Here is a 6,650-nt window from a genome sequence, read left to right as displayed (position 1 = left end):
TGCAGAATTTTGCAAAATTTTAAAAGGTGCAGAACTGGTCATTTTGGGGTGCAGAATTCCCCCAGGAGTACAGTACACACACCTGAGCCCAGTGAAGGTGTCTCCAGACACCCCAAGTGGTGTCAAGAGGCTGCAGCCATTGCTCAAGCCCAATACTAGCGGATGCTTCAGAGGAGGCGGGTGACTTGACCAGTTGTGCAGAGGGAGGCTGACAGATACCAGGTTTCATAGTGGAGGCCCATTCACGTGGAAATAGCTGCCTTGACAAAGAACACGGTCTTCATTGTTACGTGAAATTGGGCTAGCAAGTAAGCTTAGGGAGGACTAATGACCCCCCAGAGTTTGGCAGAAAGCAGCACGTTTATTATATTGATAGCTAAGCTCAAAAGAAGGGGTGGGGGAGGGTGTCACACTCACACTCGCGTACTCACGCTCCCAGGACAGGCACGGCGCTGGAGATGTCAGGATCCTTCAAGGTAAGTGTCTCACAGCACAGCAATGGATGGTGTGATGAAGGTAAGTCTTTCTGAGGCACAATGAAATGCAATGCGGTGAACCACTGGCCAGGAGGTCTGGGCAAAGGGCCTTCACAGAAGGTAGCTTGTTGCTAACATCCATCATTTAGTTATCGAGTGACTTTTAAGAGGGTTTAAAAAAAAAAAAAAAAAAAAAGTTTGGTACCTCAGCTACTTTTGAGCCATCATTAATTTCACACACCTCACCCATTAATTTGTTAATTAATTAACATACTTTGTCTCTAATGACAGGTTTCAGAGTAGCAGCTGTGTTAGTCTGTATCCGCAAAAAGAACAGGAGTACTTGTGGCACCTTAGAGATGAAAGCTTATGCTCAAATAAATTTGTTAGTCTCTAAGGTGCCACAAGTTCTCCTGTTCATTTTGACTCTACTGTTACTTTCCCCCTTGACAAATTTTTAAATGTTCATCTTACCCCCTGTAGCTCAGCATCAGCTCATTTCTGTTAGTGGTGAAAGATCAAGTTACAACACATAATGTGAAGATTTATTTCATGATGAAGTAGAAAGATCTCCAAAAATATCATGCCCAAGAATAATCTAGAGATCACGCAGCCACTGTGCTGGCCCTGTATATGATGAAAAACACTTCAAGCCAGGGGGTGCTGCTAGGGTTGCCAATTCGGTCGGACCGGACGCCATTTGCGGCAATGGCATCCAGTCCGACCGAGTTGGTGTCAGGGTTCCCCCCCCCTCTGAACTCTGGGGTACAGATGTGGGGACCCACATGAAAGACCCCCTAAGCTTATATTTTACCAGCTTAAGTTTAAATTTCTCCAAGGCACAAATCCCTTTCCTTGTCCTTGGACAGTATTGCTGCCACCACCAAGTGATTTACACAAAATATTCAGGGAAGGGTCACTTGGAATCCCTATTTCCCCCCAAGCCTCTTCACCCCCTTTTCTGGGGAGGCTTGAGAATAAACTACCAACCAGTTGTCTTAGCAATGTGAGCACAGACCAGACCCTTTGTCTTCAGGACACTGAAATCAATCAGGTTCTTAAAACAAGAACTTTATTATAAAGACAAAAGTAAAAGAATCACACCTGCAAAACCAGGCTGAAAGGTTACTTTACAGGGTAAGAAAAAGATTTTAAACACAGGGGATTCCCCTCTGGGCTCAGCTTCACAGTTATAAAAACAGGAATAAAACTAACTCTGTAGCATAGGAAAATTCACAAGCCAAAACAAAAGATAACCTACCGCACTTCCTTTCCTTACTCGCAGTTTCTGTGGTTTTAGGTGGCTTATTCCAGGTATATTTTTCAGGAGATATTGTACCTGCTTGGTTTCTCCCTCCATCTGGAGAGGGAACAACCCACAGAACAATGAACAAATCCTTCCCCACCCCAGGTTTGAAAGTATCTTCTTTTCTCATTAGTCCTTCTGGTCAGATGCCAACTAGGTTATTTGAACTGCTTAACCCTTCACAGGTAAGGCAATCCAGTACAGCTGCCAAGCATACATAAAGGTTGCTATCCTTCCCCCTATATTCATGACAGTTTGCAACCCTAGGTGCTGCACCCCTAGTGCCCCTATTTCCAGCACTTATAACTTTGTTTTAAAGGCTCCGTAACTGACTGAAAATAGTTCTGAGACCCAGCTTCCTGAGCAGTGTCTGAAACCCAAACATTGGAGCACTAGGACATTGAAAGTGAAATGAAATAAAAGTTGTAAAACTGATTTTTTTTTCATTGTCCACACTTAGATAAATGGAGAAAGTAAAGCACAGACAGGCTGCAAGAGCCGTGCTGCAGAACAGAAAACCCGGAATTGTTCCCCGCTGTGAAGAAACAAGCCTAAGCTGCCACCACTACAGATATTGTTTAAATTACACTGAAACTTTGCAATTTTTTCCAACTCTCTAATTTTGCAGTGAATGGCAGCACCCCATTGTGGCCATTTATTCTACCATTTAGTCCCACTTGTCTGTGGGAGTCTTTCCTTTGGCAACAACGGGCTTTGGGTCAGGTCCATCGGCTGTGACACAGAAACACCGATTCCTCTGTCAGTGTCTGGATTTTACCAAATCTCCTCAGAGTGGGGCTGCACTTTTCCAGGACCTTTTTCCCAGATACCTTTTGAGGAGCTGCTGCTCCTCAACTGCTACCCTCGAGGGCCATTTTCATAGATTCATAGATTCTAGGACTGGAAGGGACCTCAAGAGGTCATCGAGTCCAGTCCCCTGCCCTCATGGCAGGATCAAATACTGTCTAGCCATCCCTGATAGACATTTATCTAACCTACTCTTAAATATCTCCAGAGATGGAGATTCCACAACCTCCCTAGGCAATTTACTCCAGTATTTAACCACTCTGACAGTTAGGAACTTTTTCCTAATGTCCAACCTAGACCTCCCTTGCTGCAGTTTAAACCCATTGCTTCTTGTTCTATCCTTAGAGGCTAAGGTGAACAAGTTTTCTCCCTCCTCCTTATGACACCCTTTTAGATACCTGAAAACTGCTATCATGTCTCCTCTCAGTCTTCTCTTTTCCAAACTAAACAAACCCAATTCTTTCAGCCTTCCTTCATAGGTCATGTTCTCAAGACCTTTAATCATTCTTGTTCCTCTTCTCTGGACCCTCTCCAATTTCTCCACATCTTTCTTGAAATGGAGTGCCCAGAACTGGACACAATACTCCAGTTGAGGCCTAACCAGCGCAAAGTAGAGCGGAAGAATGACTTCTCGGGTCTTGCTCACAACACACCTGTTAATACATCCCAGAATCATGTTTGCTTTTCTTGCAACAGCGTCACACTGTTGACTCATATTTAGTTTGTGGTCCACTATAACCCCTAGATCCCTTTCTGCTGTACTCCTTCCTAGACAGTCTCTTCCCATTCTGTATGTGTGAAACTGACTGTTCCTTCCTAAGAGAAGCACTTTGCATTTGTCTTTGTTAAACTTCATCCTGTTTAACTCAGACTATTTCTCCAATTTGTCCAGATCATTTTGAATTATGACCCTGTCCTCCAAAGCAGTTGCAATCCCTCCCAGTTTGGTATCATCTGCAAACTTAATAAACGTACTTTCTATACCAATATCTAAGTCATTAATGAAGATATTGAACAGAGACAGTCCCAAAACAGACCCTTGTGGAACCCCACTTGTTATGCCTTTCCAGCAGGATTGGGAACCATGAATAACAACTCTCTGAGTACGGTTATCCAGCCAGTTATGCACCCACCTTATAGTAGCCCCATCTAAATTGTATTTGCCTAGTTTATCGATAAGAATATCATGCGAGAACGTATCAAATGCCTTACTAAAGTCTAGGTATACCACATCCACAGTTTCTCCCTTATCCACAAAACTCGTTATCCTATCAAAAAGAACAGGAGTACTTGTAGCACCTTAGAGACTAACAAATTTATTAGAGCATAAGCTTTCGTGGACTACAGCCCACTTCTTGTTAGTCTCTAAGGTGCCACAAGTACTCGTGTTCTTTTTGCGGATACAGACTAACACGGCTGCTACTCTGTATTCTATCAAAGAAAGCTATCAGATTGGTTTGATATGATTTGTTCTTTACAAATCCATGCTGGCTATTCCCTATCACCTTACCACCTTCCAAGTGTTTGCAGATGATTTCCTTAATTACTTGCTCCATTATCTTCCCTGGCACAGAAGTTAAACTAACTGGTCTGTAGTTTCCTGGGTTGTTTTTATTTCCCTTTTTATAGATGGGCACTATATTTGCCCTTTTCCAGTCTTCTGGAATCTCTCCCATCTCCCATGATTTTCCAAAGATAATAGCTAGAGGCTCAGATACCTCCTCTATCAGCTCCTTGAGTATTCTAGCTTTCTGCTGTATCTTCTCTTCCAGCTGGTAAATATTTGTATCTCCTGTTGTACTTACTGTTTAACATTTCTGAGGGTGGCAGAGTCTCACAAACTTGAGTACGATCAGTGAATTTCATGGAGATGATGTTTACTCTCTCAAACCCTAACAGCAACACACCAGAAACCTCCTTCCAGCTTAATCCTTTGTATTTATCATAACTCTTTGTATAAACCCTTCAGTGAACATAAACCTAAACCAATCTGAACAATTTGTACAATTGGGCCAGCAAATTTTGTTTGTTATAGATCTGTGCTGCTAACATCAATCATTTAATTGTACTCTAGATAGTGATTATTTTTAAAGGCATAGACCATAGTGTTAATTTTTAAAAATTGTTTAAATAAATAGATTGGCCTACTTTTGGGCTAGTTTTTAAGTGACTGTGGACTACTGATGCAATGGAAAATAGCCCTGGGAATCATAGTTAAAGATGCCCCCAGCTGCCCGGCACCAAAATCTGAAATGGTGCCTCTGAAGGCTAAGCACATTGAAGATTGTGAGGTGCCCAGATAGAGCAGTGACGGGGGACAGAAAGGTATCTGCAATGATAAGAAGTGAGGCTGTTCCCTTTCCACACCAAATCACAAGGGTGTTTCACAAATTCTCTTAATGTCATCTGGATTCTTTCAATATCTTTTGGTTTTGTTAAAGCCCCAGCTCCTGGAATCCTGTGAATACAGGAGAAACTCTCTCTCTCTCTCTCTCTCTTTATTTTTATATAAGTTTCTTGCTGGAGAAGCTTAAAAGTTTGAAAGGCTGATTGGGGGAAGCAGCCTCAGCTGGGGCCACACCCCAATCAAGCCACAGCTGGCCTATAAAGGGGCTGCTAGGCTGGAGCTAGGTCAGTCACTCGCTTGTTGTTGATTGGTGGAGAATGCGGGCATAGGCAGGCCGCCCCCAATACAAGGGACAGGGCAAGGACAGCAGGACTATTGCCCAGAGATGTGAAAGCTACAGGGGATGATGGATCCTGGATACACCGGGGTTGTCTATGCAGAGACCCCAAGTGCCACCCCTGGCTGGGACCCAGTATCAGCACCCCGGCAGAAGGGGGCTGATGACCTGCAGGGGATCCAGAAGACCCAGAAGGGACTATGGGAGGTGCATAGGGCCCTCCATGAACAGTTGGGCCAGCTGGCAAGGGAACAGCGGGCCTGGTAAAACTCCTCCAACAGGAGTTTCAGAGGAACCACCGAGACTGGTGGGAGAAGCCCAGCACTGGGAACAGGAGGCCCGGGGGAGAGCGCTGGGTGTGTTACAACTGTGGGCAGCGCAGACATGTACAGGCGAATTGTCCCTGCTGGGATGGGGGCAGGGAGCCTCACCCAGGACAGGGGGAGGGACAAGCCCCTACAAGAGGCTCCCTGGCAAGGGAAACCAGGAGGCAAAGAAGGTATTGGGCTTGTGGGTGGTGGGGTCACCTATGGAAGGAGTGCCCTGCCCCAAGGACCACAGTCCAGGGCAACCCAGGGAGAAGCCGGAGCCCAAGGCAGCAAAGGGGCGGCAAGCCTGCTTTGGCTGCCGGGAATGGGGCCACATAAAGAGGGATTGCCCTCTAGGAGGAGGGAAACCTCTGGTGGAGGGGCCTGAGGACCTAAAGGGGTCAGGGACCAGCCAGGTAGCTGCTGCAGGGATGGCAGTAGACCTGCCCGGGAGCCACCCATGGGGGAAGGCGGACCAGGAAACCCAGACAGACTGGGCCCTGCAGGAGGCCAGGACCCAGGTGGGGGTACAGCAGGTAGCAGTGGGAACCCAGACCCTGAAGGAAGAGGGCCTGGGGGACCTTTACCTGCGGGCATGGCTGGCAGCCATGGAGGTGGCCCGCCAGAAGGCAGAGGCTCAGACCCAGAAGATGGCCCAATGCTGGGAGGCCTCAGAGATGAGGCAGGAGGCCCTGGAAGGGCAGCTCTGAGGAACAGAAACCGAGGGTCCCCCCCAACCAGAGGGGTGGGGATTGGAGGGGGGGGGTGTAGCGGGGTGGTCACCCCGCTCCTGCCCGGAGTGGTTAAAAGCAGCCCTGGAGATGACATTGGCTGGGGAAAGGCTGATTGGGGGAAGCAGCCTCAGCTGGGGCTATGCCCCAATCAGGCCACAGCTGGCCCTATAAAAGTGCTGCTAGGCTGGAGCTAGGTCAGTTGGTCTCTAGTTGTTGAGAGGGACAGGCCTGGCTGCTGGGAACTGAGCGGGGTACCTAGAGTAGAGCAGGGCTGGGGGAAGGCCAGAGGAGCTGGGGAGCTCCAGCCTGGAAAACCCCCAGGCTGCAGGCCTTGT

General features: G+C 47.0%; 1 protein-coding gene across 1 annotated transcript in view; it reads left to right on the top strand.

Moving 5' to 3' along the window:
- LOC128847462 (zinc finger protein 345-like) overlaps positions 1-6,650 on the top strand; it is a 430,467-nt gene that overhangs the window by 111,541 nt on the left and 312,276 nt on the right. The gene's annotated exons all lie outside the window — the stretch shown is intronic.

Source organism: Malaclemys terrapin, chromosome 13 (genome assembly GCF_027887155.1).
Source record: "Malaclemys terrapin pileata isolate rMalTer1 chromosome 13, rMalTer1.hap1, whole genome shotgun sequence".
Lineage (NCBI taxonomy): Eukaryota > Metazoa > Chordata > Testudines > Emydidae > Malaclemys > Malaclemys terrapin.
This window is presented reverse-complemented; position numbering and strand designations above follow the sequence as displayed.